We start from the raw sequence: 10,558 nt of genomic DNA, 5'->3' as shown, positions 1-10,558 counted from the left end.
GCTGCCTTTTCTGCCTCAGCCAGCTGTAACCAAAAGCCACAGCCCCAAGGCCCCAGTGTTGCAATCTCGGGGCCAGAAGCCCCTCTCGTTGTTTATTCCTCTGTGAGGGGTTTCCTAAAGCCCTCCCTGCCCTTCCCCTTGGCACCGGTCCTGTCAAGTCTGGTTGCGCTTGCCCGGCTCTTCCCAGCATCTTCCCTTCCTGTGACCTCTGCTTCTGACGTACAAACTCTGTATTACCTAAAGCAGAGCTATCCCCTGATCAAAACACCTTCAGGCACAAGCATAGCTACGTCTGACTCCCAAATAACTGCTTGAGTACCTTCTCCTTCTAACCTTTCCACCCTCAGAGTGCTGCAGTGCTATTTCCCTGCACCATTTTTACATCTTTCTGAAAGAATGAGTGATCTTCAAATATAGTGAGCTTGCATTTGTTCCTAGGTTATATTTAAGTACTGTCCTGAAGAAAAGAAACTTAGTATATTTATACAGTGAGTGTGCCAAATACCTACATCAAGATACATCACTAATAAATTGTTATAACATCTACTTTCATCACACATCAACACAGAATTAAGGTTCCACGTCTCAGGTGGTATTTCCATCCTACTCCTGACATACTATTTTAAAAATAAACTGGATTAGCAGTTAAATTTCAGTGACAACTTTACATATGCAGTCATTTTACTTTGCATTTTTTGTCATTTGAAATGAGCAATTGGAATTCTTGTAACTATATAATTTACTCTAAAAGAGGATTGCAGAAAAATCATAGGCATTGCATTTACATTTAGAGAAATGCAGTTCATTTGTTCAATGTTGACAAGTTATGCGTATCTCTTTAAAAGACGGCATTGACTGATCAATAATGATTTATTTATTTATTTATTTATTTTGCTTCAGTGCAAAGTGTGGGCATCGCCTCTTCTTTCTAATTTTATATGCTTTCTTCTGATGTATTTTATAGAGGTTTGGTGTTGAAATTTTAAAGCTAAGATTTTGTTTTCCCCTTTCTTGGAAGCTGAGAAAACTTGTACCAGCTCTGGGGAACGGAATCTGAATCCAGAATGATTTTAACAAATGGGGCACATTCTAAAACAAACAAAGAGGTAAAAACAAAACAACACAACAGCATGCAAATGAGTAGAGACAAATTCAGCACTATATTATCGACTGCAGAAATTCAGGGTGGAGAATTACTGGTTAGACAGCAGTTCCACAGAAATTATTTGGGAGCTATAGTGAATCCCAAGCTAAGCATTCACCAATAGTGCTATGCTTTTGCTTAAACAAGAACCACCATGCCATCATGTCCAGACACACATGAGATAATGTGAGATACTGGAAGTAATCCTGCTTTTTGCAAAGCTGCTAAAGCCCCAGCTGGAATTCTGTGTCAAACTTTACAACTGCACTTTAAGAGAAATGTGCACTAACTGAAGTCTGGATTAATGCAATAAAATCAATCACAAATCTAGAAAAAATCATAGAATCATATATATATCATATATATATATATATATATATATATATATATATACACCATATATATATATATACACCATATATATATATATATGATATATATATATAAGATATAGAACCATTAAGGTTGGAAGAGACCTTCAAGACCATCTGGTCCAACTATCACCGTACTACTAATGTCACCCACTAAACCATGTCTCTAAGCGTGAGGTCCAACCTTTCCTTGAACACCCCCAGGGACAGTGACACCACCACCTCCACGGGCAACCCATCCCAATGCCCGACTGCTCTTTCTGAGAAGAAATTTCTCCTAATTTCTAACCTAAACCTCCCCTGGCACAACTTGAGGCCATTCTCTCCAGTCCTATCACTGGTTATGTGTGAGAAGAGGCTGACTCCCAACTCCCCACAACTTTCTTTCAGGTAGATGTAGAGAGCAGTAAGGTCTCCCCTGAGCCTCCTCTTCGGCAGACTAAACAACCCCAGTTCCCTCAGCCGGTCCTCACAGGACTTGTGCTCCAGGCCCTTCACCAGGTTTGTAGCCTTTCTCTGGACAAGCTCCAGGCTCTCCATGTCCTTCTTGTACTGAGGGGCCCAAAACTAAACACAGTACTCAAGGTGCAGCCTCGCCAGAGCTGAGTAGAGGGTACGATCACCTCCCTGGTCCTGCTGGCTACACTATTCCTGATCCAAGCCAGGATGCCATTGGCCTTCTTGGCCACCTATGCACACTGCTGGCTCATGTTCAGGCAAGCATCTAGTAGCACTCGCAGATCCTTTTCTTCTGCACAGCTTTCGAGCCACTCTCCCACAGGACATCTGAAAAGATTTGAGAGAAGGAGTTAAGGTAAAGAGTAGTTTAAGAGAGGTAGGTAACCTTAATATGCTACAGATCGCAGCAGAGAAAATAATATATTGTTCTCCCTCTCTGATGTGGAAAAAATAAGTACAAAGATTTAATCTGAATTTTTGAAAGACTCAAACCAGATGCTACAGAGAATTTGCCAACAAAGTCAGTCATCCTGAGTGAAAAGGAGGGAGTGATTATAGTCCTTATTTACACAAAATCTATTGCAGGGATGGAGACAATACTATGTGCTGATGAAGCAACACGTTATCTTTGGAGGAGGAAAGGTTCAGGTAATTATGAGGAACAGCCAAGCACTGAAGAGTTTATTGAGTTGTCATCACTCTAAGAGAGGTTGGGCCTGGACACAGTTAATCTTGTCTTGGGCAGGAAAATGACACAGGTAACTGTGAAAGTAATTCTTATGATGCTTATGTGAACATACTCTTGGGCTTGTAGTTCTACTGGAAATTAGATTACCACCATTAACTCTGACCTTAACTTGAGGGCAAAATATGACAGAGGTGGTAAAGAAGGAAAACTTTGGTTCCACTTTTTGATCTTGATTCAAGAAAACAGTTTTCAGACTCCTATTTTGCCTCCCAAATTTTAATCAATTGGAATTTGGAAGTATTTAAGAACATACATATTTTTAGATGCATATCAATACTTAATGAACAGTACTATTGATGCTATCCAAGTTCAGAATTTTAAATTCCATGTTCAGTTTGCAGAGATGGAACTTGGGAAAAAATCATTTTTCTTAGTGAATCCAACCTGTAGTAACTGAGAAAAAGTAAAATAAATCTTTATCCTGGTGTTGTTTGAGTACGTAGCTAATTTTTATTTATTTATTTATTTATTTATTTTTATTGTGAGATTATGAATACTGATGGTTCTCCCATGTTTGACAATTAGAAAGGGATTTTTTTCTGAGATCAGTAAGGCTTCTGGCTCTACATTAACCTTCAGTGTCATGGGCAGAGTTGGTTTAATTGCTTATCAAGAGTAATCAGAAGAATGTACCCAATCTCAGAACATGACAAATAAAAAAATAAATAAATAAAAAAAAAAGGAGATTTTATCAGGCAAAATTCCATACTCCACTTACATTTAAAAATAAAATAAAAATAAAAATAGATAAAGCAATTTCCTTCTGACTAAAACATAACAGAAAGCTTTAATCTACAGGGACCTGCTGCATGGATGGTGCTGCATCTCTTCGTCCTAATACTAAATTGCCTTATAAATTTCAAGAGAGAACTATGACATTACAGGACTTTTTAAATTTTCTGATAGCAATCTCTACATAGTGCTTGCATTTTATAAGTTGCTTCTTTTGACTTAGCCGAACAAATGAATTTACATGAGTATTCATGGTATTTGTTATTAAATAATTTAAGATTATCACTGTCAATATTTTTGACTCTTGTTGTCCTTATTATTCCTTATCTGAAGGAATTTAACAGTCTGTCACTGGATCAGGAAGAAACTGTACCAGATGAGAAGACACAAAGAATAAATCACAAAAAACTGTATGGACTGTAGACATCTATGAGGGATTTCTGAAGACTCCATCATTTATTTTCATTGTCAGTTATAATTATTATAAGTCTTGCTGAGTTTAAATGTATACAAATATAGTTAAAGAGTCTCCAACATGTTTATAGATAACTAATATTATAGTAGCTGAATTGATATGGTGCACAAGAATATTTAAAAGCTGATTATTTTCTTTATCTGATGTAAACATTCTGTTAAAGCAGGATGTAAAACATGTGTCCTTAACTTTCAAATTTGGGATTCCAGCATAGTAGAGTTTACTGAAACATTTAGGGTCTTCTTTTAGTGCATAACTGACCCTCATTGTTCTTATTAATAGCCAAAAGTCTCCCAAGCTGATGTTCTTCACAGCAATGAATGGACTTTGGCATTTAAAAAGGTTACTAAATCTAACCTTTGGTCCATCAGTTCTTCCTTTGTGATAGCAAGCAAAAATATTTAAAGCTCAATTCAAATCTATTAAGCAAATAAAGATTCTGAAGGTCAGGAAGTGGACCAGATTACTACAGAGAATGTAGATTTTTTGCATTTGTCTTGTAAGGACAAGATAATAAACTGGGTCATTTACTGATGCTTTTCTGAAACCAGAATCTAATCCTGGACTACAAAAACATAAAACCAGATACAAATAATACTTATGTAGACAAGGAAGCAAAATTTAGTAGAAGAAAAAAAAAAAGTTTAAATAAGAATGTTATTTAAATGCAATGTATGTAAAAGCCACCAACATTTTTTAAAGAAATTTTAACAAATTTTCAAAAATGTTTTTCAATATACTGTTTTAATTCCATTACCAAATCTGTCCAGACGGGGGAGGTAAATAGCCACATTTTTGTGTTACTACGAAGGAAAGGAACTAACTGAAAAACATAATTTTCCCTTCATATGTAACTTTAGTTCACTTGAGCTCCATTTGTTGTTGCAAATTATTTAATCTTCACTAGTCTGTTTTTTTGGTTGTTTTCTTTTAAACAAACAAACAAACAAACAACAACAACAACAACAAAACTTATGATTCAAAGCCTGTAAACATTTGATTTATAGAATAAACCAAGTTGGTACAGAAGCGATGACACTAAAACTATACAGAGCTTGACAGTACATAGTAAATGCTAATTAGGAGTAAAATGCCACAACTGATGCGTGTGAAGAATTCTGATTTGTGATCAAGAGTCACATGTAAGACATACATCATGAAATCTTAACCACATTAAAGCTGGTGAGAGTTTGACTATTAACTTTGGTATGTAACATAACAGGACAAATCAGGGATGAATCACAAATAAGTAAAATGTATATAAAGTGTTACAACACTGGAGTACAGTATCAGTAACTCTGCTTGATTTTGCACACGAAAGGTCAAGCAGCACTGTGTATTTGCAATTTCTCTTTTTTTAAAAAAGAGGAAAAATTAAAACAATTAAGTACAAAGGCCATGTGCTACAATTAATGTGCTCAGTTCTGTAATCTGTTTCTGAATAGGATTTTTTTCACTAAGGCTCTGTCAGTACTGAAACTTTATGTTAGTAATAGCTCAAAGACAGCAGGTTGCTATACTAATCAACAAGACTGAATTTTCTCTAATGATCTGATTGCTTATACTCATCTTCTGACATAAATCTCAGTCTGAGCCACCCAGTAAGGGACATATATACATATAAGAATGAAGTAGTTCATCTGATTTCAATTGCACAGTGATGTATTTTGCTAGATTGGGGGCTAAATTGACAAAATTAGCTCTAAAGTTCACAGTTATAATCTCTCCATATGCAGTTAATTTGTCATTCTGGAATTAAAACCAAACCAAATTGATTCAATCACAATAAAGATGTGCATTAAACAAGCCTTAATCTTTGCCTAAAGCTACTTGTCTGGCAAGACAGAAGAAGTGTATATACAAGTGACTGTGACAATTTGGATAAGAACATTTCTTCCCTTTTTAGTTACCATCCAGTCGTGTGCTGACTGTAATAGCACACACTTGTCTTCTATAGAGCTAGAGAAACATGAAAGCCTTAATACAATGGAGTAACAGTGAATCCTCACATTTTCTCCTGCTGTACATGCATTCACATAAAAAGAGGTATGTTAAATGATTTCTTCTCTTTCATTTGATGCTTTCTTCTGAAGAATACCTCCAAAAACTGTCTGAGCTTGTTTCAGCTTTGCTTTGAACAGCAGAGAGCAATCTCGACAGTTAATCAACCGCTTTACAGGACTATTTCCTCCAATGTAAATACCAGCAACAGATTCACATCTGTAAAATTTCCTATTGCAGACAGTTCAGAACAACATGAAAATTTGCTTTCATCAGTCACTGGAAGTTGCCCTTGGTAATCCAAGAAGACCTACAGGGATCATGTCAGAGAGAGTCAGCACATTTGTTAATTGTGTGGTCTGCCTGTCTTCTGGCAGCCTGGCATGCACAAGTATGGAAAAACAACCTGGTCTTGTGATTGCTGTCCTGCTTTCCAAACAGTCAAGAAGCATACAAGCTATTAGTGAACAAATTTTTAGTTTCTTTTTAATGACTGTTGGTAAATTAATGAACATTCAGTCATTAAACATTTTACTGTGTAAAAACATATGCACAACCTATCACGTGTAATTTCTTACCTCACTAATCATTTTCATGTGTACGTTCTGTTGCTGAGCTGAACAGGAATAAAAATGTCAGCATATTAAAGTGCTGTCATAAATAAAATTGTGAAGTTGCATGGGGGTAGCAATAGAAATGCACAGTTATTCTTTTTCCTTTCCCAGTCTGAATGTTTTCCAGAAGTCCTTACTTCATCCCTGGTTAATCCACTATAACCTAGGTCAACTGTGCAGAGCCAGAAAGAGTGTAGGGAGATGCTTCCTGTCTTCCCTCAGCTGCCAATGGTACCTTGTAAAATAAGAAATGATGAGTATCTTGGCTTGTATAGTTGTTAGTAATGACAAAAACAATAATGGGGTTATTTTTTAAAAGTTATGGCAGTGAAGAGTGGTATTATTTGAAAATTTCCAGCTCCAATACTTCTAGTCATATGACTCGTTTGCCTGAGGCAGTGAATTCAGCTAGCTGATTATGCACTACACAATAAGCTTCTCCTCAGGCAAGGCTATGGCATTACAGCTTCAAATTCTGCAGTCAGATTGCCCCATTGTCCCGTCCCCGAGCAAGAGATGATGTAAAATACACTATGTTGTGAAAATAATTGACAAAACAGCTTGGTGAGTTCTGTGCAAGACTGCTTGTCAGTGCATTCACCTTTAACATGGGAAGTTTCATGCTTTCTGCATCACTAATTTCAGCAGGTTGTCTGAAAAAGGAAAGACAAGAAAAGATAAAAAAGAAACAAACAAACAACTTGATATAAGCTGCACTGTTTTTTGCATTTCCACACTTCAGAGTCCAGAACTCATTGGATTATTACTTTGGGGTGTGCAAGAAGGCAAAGCACTGGTAAATAATAGATGCCTCTTTATGACTCCGGGAACGAGGGGAGCATAGTGATGCTGACCAGGAGACCACTGTGTATTAAGGAGTCGCTGATCCACAATACAGTTCAGCTGAGTAGGCACAGGTCTGTGCTGTGTCCTTCAGGCTGCGTTGTGCTGCGCTGATCCCTTGTCCTCAGGATAAACTCCACCAGCTCATTACAAAAAAGGAGCCTGCAGGCAGCTCCCTCTTTGTGCTGGCGATTACGCCACCTGCATGGCCTTGCCTTTATCTGACAGTGCAGCAAGAAGTTCTCATGCAAACATCCTCTATGATAGTTGTTTTCTTGTAAGAAAATTATACAAGAGCTCGAATAACCAAAGAAGGAGTTTCCTTCCACAGATGGCATCTGCTAGAGTGTGCCATGGGAGAAATCCATCCAGGGTCAGTCTGATGTTGTGGGTCAGTCTGATGTTGTATGAAAGTGGGGTTCGCAGCATCTGAAGGGGTGCAAGATTTACACACTATAAATATCACTCTTCTTATTCTTAGTAAAACAGATATTTTACTAAGCCATTTGTAGATGGCTTAGCTTTCTTACTGAGATCCAGAAAACCTCCTGGACTATGGCTCTTACTCACCAGTGCAGGATAGGGAGCTACAACACAACTAACTCCCGGCTGAAGGGTAAAGCCCCGTGCTGTAAGCACCGCACTGCATTGCAATGGGCTGTGGAGCAGGTGGGCTGCTGATACTTTCATCTTGCCACCAAAAAATACGATGAACACGGGGAAGTATATAAATATACATAGCATTTGTGTATGTAAAATATAAAAATAGGAAAAGAAAGGGAGGCTTGGTTTTATTATGATGCTGCTTGGAGCAGTTATTGCGTTATGAAAGATGGCTCAAAGCCCGAAACAAGAGAAAGAAATAAAAGGAAAAAAGCAGAGAGCAGCTGAGCATGTAAGAAAAAATAGGAATGTGAGTATGAGACTGTCAGTGCTGTAAAAGTAAGGACAGCAACCCAAAGAGCTGCTCCTAAAGGAAGGCCAATGGGATCCTTCACTGAAGTCTCTCAGATGCTGTGTACCTGAAGCATCCCTGGAAGCAGGCCTCTTAACAGTGGTCAACTAATTTGAACTAATGAAAAGCAGGAGAAATCCAAACACAGTAGGTTTGTGTGATGTCCGTAGGTATGGAGCTGCCGTTTGCCTGTTGGTTCTTCGTTCTTAGAAGGGTAGAGATGTACACAGCTACATGAAAAAAGTCTGCCTCTTTACTTATATCCTAAGAGTTTCACAATAATTGCTCAGGTTTGAACTTGTCCACTTTTGGAAGCGGAGTTTCGTCCTGATCTTTTGAGATCCTTCCTCATGGCACCTGTGACTCCTGCCCTGCTTTTTCAGCGCTCCTCCTGCACACAACACAGCCTTGGCCGTGCCCCCACACCCCAAACCTTCCCCGCTTCCTTTAAGCCAGTCCCTGCAGGCTTTCAGCGGCACCGTGGGACCTTCCAACACACAGAACCCCTCTCAGGTGCTGGAGGCCGAGCAGCAAGCTATGGGTTTTGGGCGAAGCGGGTCGGAGAGATGAAGCAAGGGCAGGGCGGTGGGGGGAGCGGGCTGACTCCTTTCGGGTGCTTCTCCGTGTGTTATTTGCAGGACCCGCGTGCTTACTCGCTTTCACACTTATATATATGAAACGAAGGCGATTTCCCAAACCACCTTTCCCCTCACAGGCAGCACAGCGCTGCTGTTTGCTCAGAGGCCTCCTCCAAGCCCGCCCCCCCCTGCCCCGTCCCCGGCCATGGCGGCCTGAGGGGCCGCGGCGGGGAGGCGGCCCCGCGCCTCCGCCTCCTCCTCCCGCCCCGGGAAGGGCGGTGGCAGGCGGCTGCCCGGCCCCACGCACCGAGGGGGAGCCGGGAGCCCCAGCTCGGCCCCTGGGCGGGCTGCCGGGGCCGGGGCGGAGCTGTGCCGAGCCCAGCAGAGCCGAACAGAGCCGGGGGGGGAGCGGCCGGCGGTGCCGGTGCGTATCGCGCAGCGTGGGGCTGGGCGGCGGGCACCGGACCCCACCGCACCCTCAGGGCTGCGGGGCTGGCAGCGGGCTCGGCTCGGCCCCGGATGGGTTTTATCCCCCTCCTCCGGCCTCCGGGGTGTTATCACGGGGTCGAGGTGGTGAGGCCGGAGGGTGCGGGGCGCTGCCCGGGTTGCTCCGCCAGCCCCCAGGGCGGCCCCGGCGCTGTGGGGCTGGGGAGCGGGGGGCGTTGCTGTTGGGGTGCTCGCCCCCTTTTGGCGTCTGCTCGTGGCCTGGTGGTGCTCGTGGAGAGCTTGCCCGAGGTCCCTGCGATGGGAAAAGTGGTGGGAGAAGGGAGGCGAGACACGCGTGGGGTGCCAAAAAATGAGGGGGGGTCAGTTTAGTGCCTGCTGCCACAGCGAGGGTGCTGCACCTGCGGCAGCGATTTCTCCTCAGGTAGGCACGTGAGGCATCAAAGTATGGTTTGTGAACCCCATAACATCGCTAGGCCCTTCTGATATCGCACCTCTTTCCCCCTGTTGTGCCATTTGCTGTGTGGGTTTGCTGACTGCTTGTGTCGCTGCGGTGGGGTGCTCCCTGTCCGCCGCTTTTACGAGCATCGCTCCATGAGGCGTGCTTGCTGGGACACGTAAAAAGTCTTCTTAAGCAACTATCGTCCTCTCCTACAGGAGTCCGATCTTTGCTGCTGGAGGGAGGTCTCCTGAAATACCAGCCAACGCTGTGCTCCCTGCCAGCCTTCCTGCGTGTCATGAATTGAAAGCTTCCTACGCTACCGGTAGGTGCTGACTCAGTGCCTCAACGTTAAATTGGGCAGTGCCAGTCCTAATTCTGCTGTTTGCAACCCTGTCAAGCTGCAGCAGAGTGCAAACCAACAATGTTGTTGTTAGCATGTCTTGTTGCTGTTCTGGGCTGTGTACGTGTGGCAAGAGGCCTTGGCAGGAGACAAAAAACGTGAAAGCAAATGGTTGATATCAACAGTATTGCTGCTCGGTCAGGGACAGTCCTTTAGGTCTTCATAGACTACTCGGTGAGAAAAGCAGCTACTTTGTTTTCTTCACTTGGATTCTTCTGGCAGTTGAGTAACTGCATTTGGTACATCAGCAGCTGTTAGGTCATCTTTCGTGGTTGGGTATCCTGAAAGACTCCTTAAGCGTGTGCGCAAACAAAATGGTAACCTGGGTTCTCTAGTGTGTGTCGGGAAACAA

At 41.9% G+C, this 10,558-nt stretch overlaps 1 protein-coding gene across 2 annotated transcripts in view; it reads left to right on the top strand.

Moving 5' to 3' along the window:
• Positions 1–9,183: 9,183 nt before the first annotated feature.
• OSBPL1A (oxysterol binding protein like 1A) overlaps positions 9,184–10,558 on the top strand; it is a 77,057-nt gene continuing 75,682 nt past the window's right edge. The window contains exons 1-2 of one of the 2 annotated variants that reach the window (XM_038174648.2): positions 9,184–9,344; positions 10,022–10,128. The gene's annotated coding sequence lies outside the window, so the exon portion shown is untranslated. The remainder of the gene's footprint in view (positions 9,345–10,021; positions 10,129–10,558) is intronic. The other variant, XM_027452218.3, reaches the window with a different exon arrangement.

Source organism: Anas platyrhynchos, chromosome 2 (assembly GCF_047663525.1).
Source record: "Anas platyrhynchos isolate ZD024472 breed Pekin duck chromosome 2, IASCAAS_PekinDuck_T2T, whole genome shotgun sequence".
Classification (NCBI taxonomy): Eukaryota; Metazoa; Chordata; class Aves; order Anseriformes; family Anatidae; genus Anas; species Anas platyrhynchos.
Note: the sequence above shows the minus strand (reverse complement) of the source record. Positions and strands in the feature narration are given on the sequence as shown.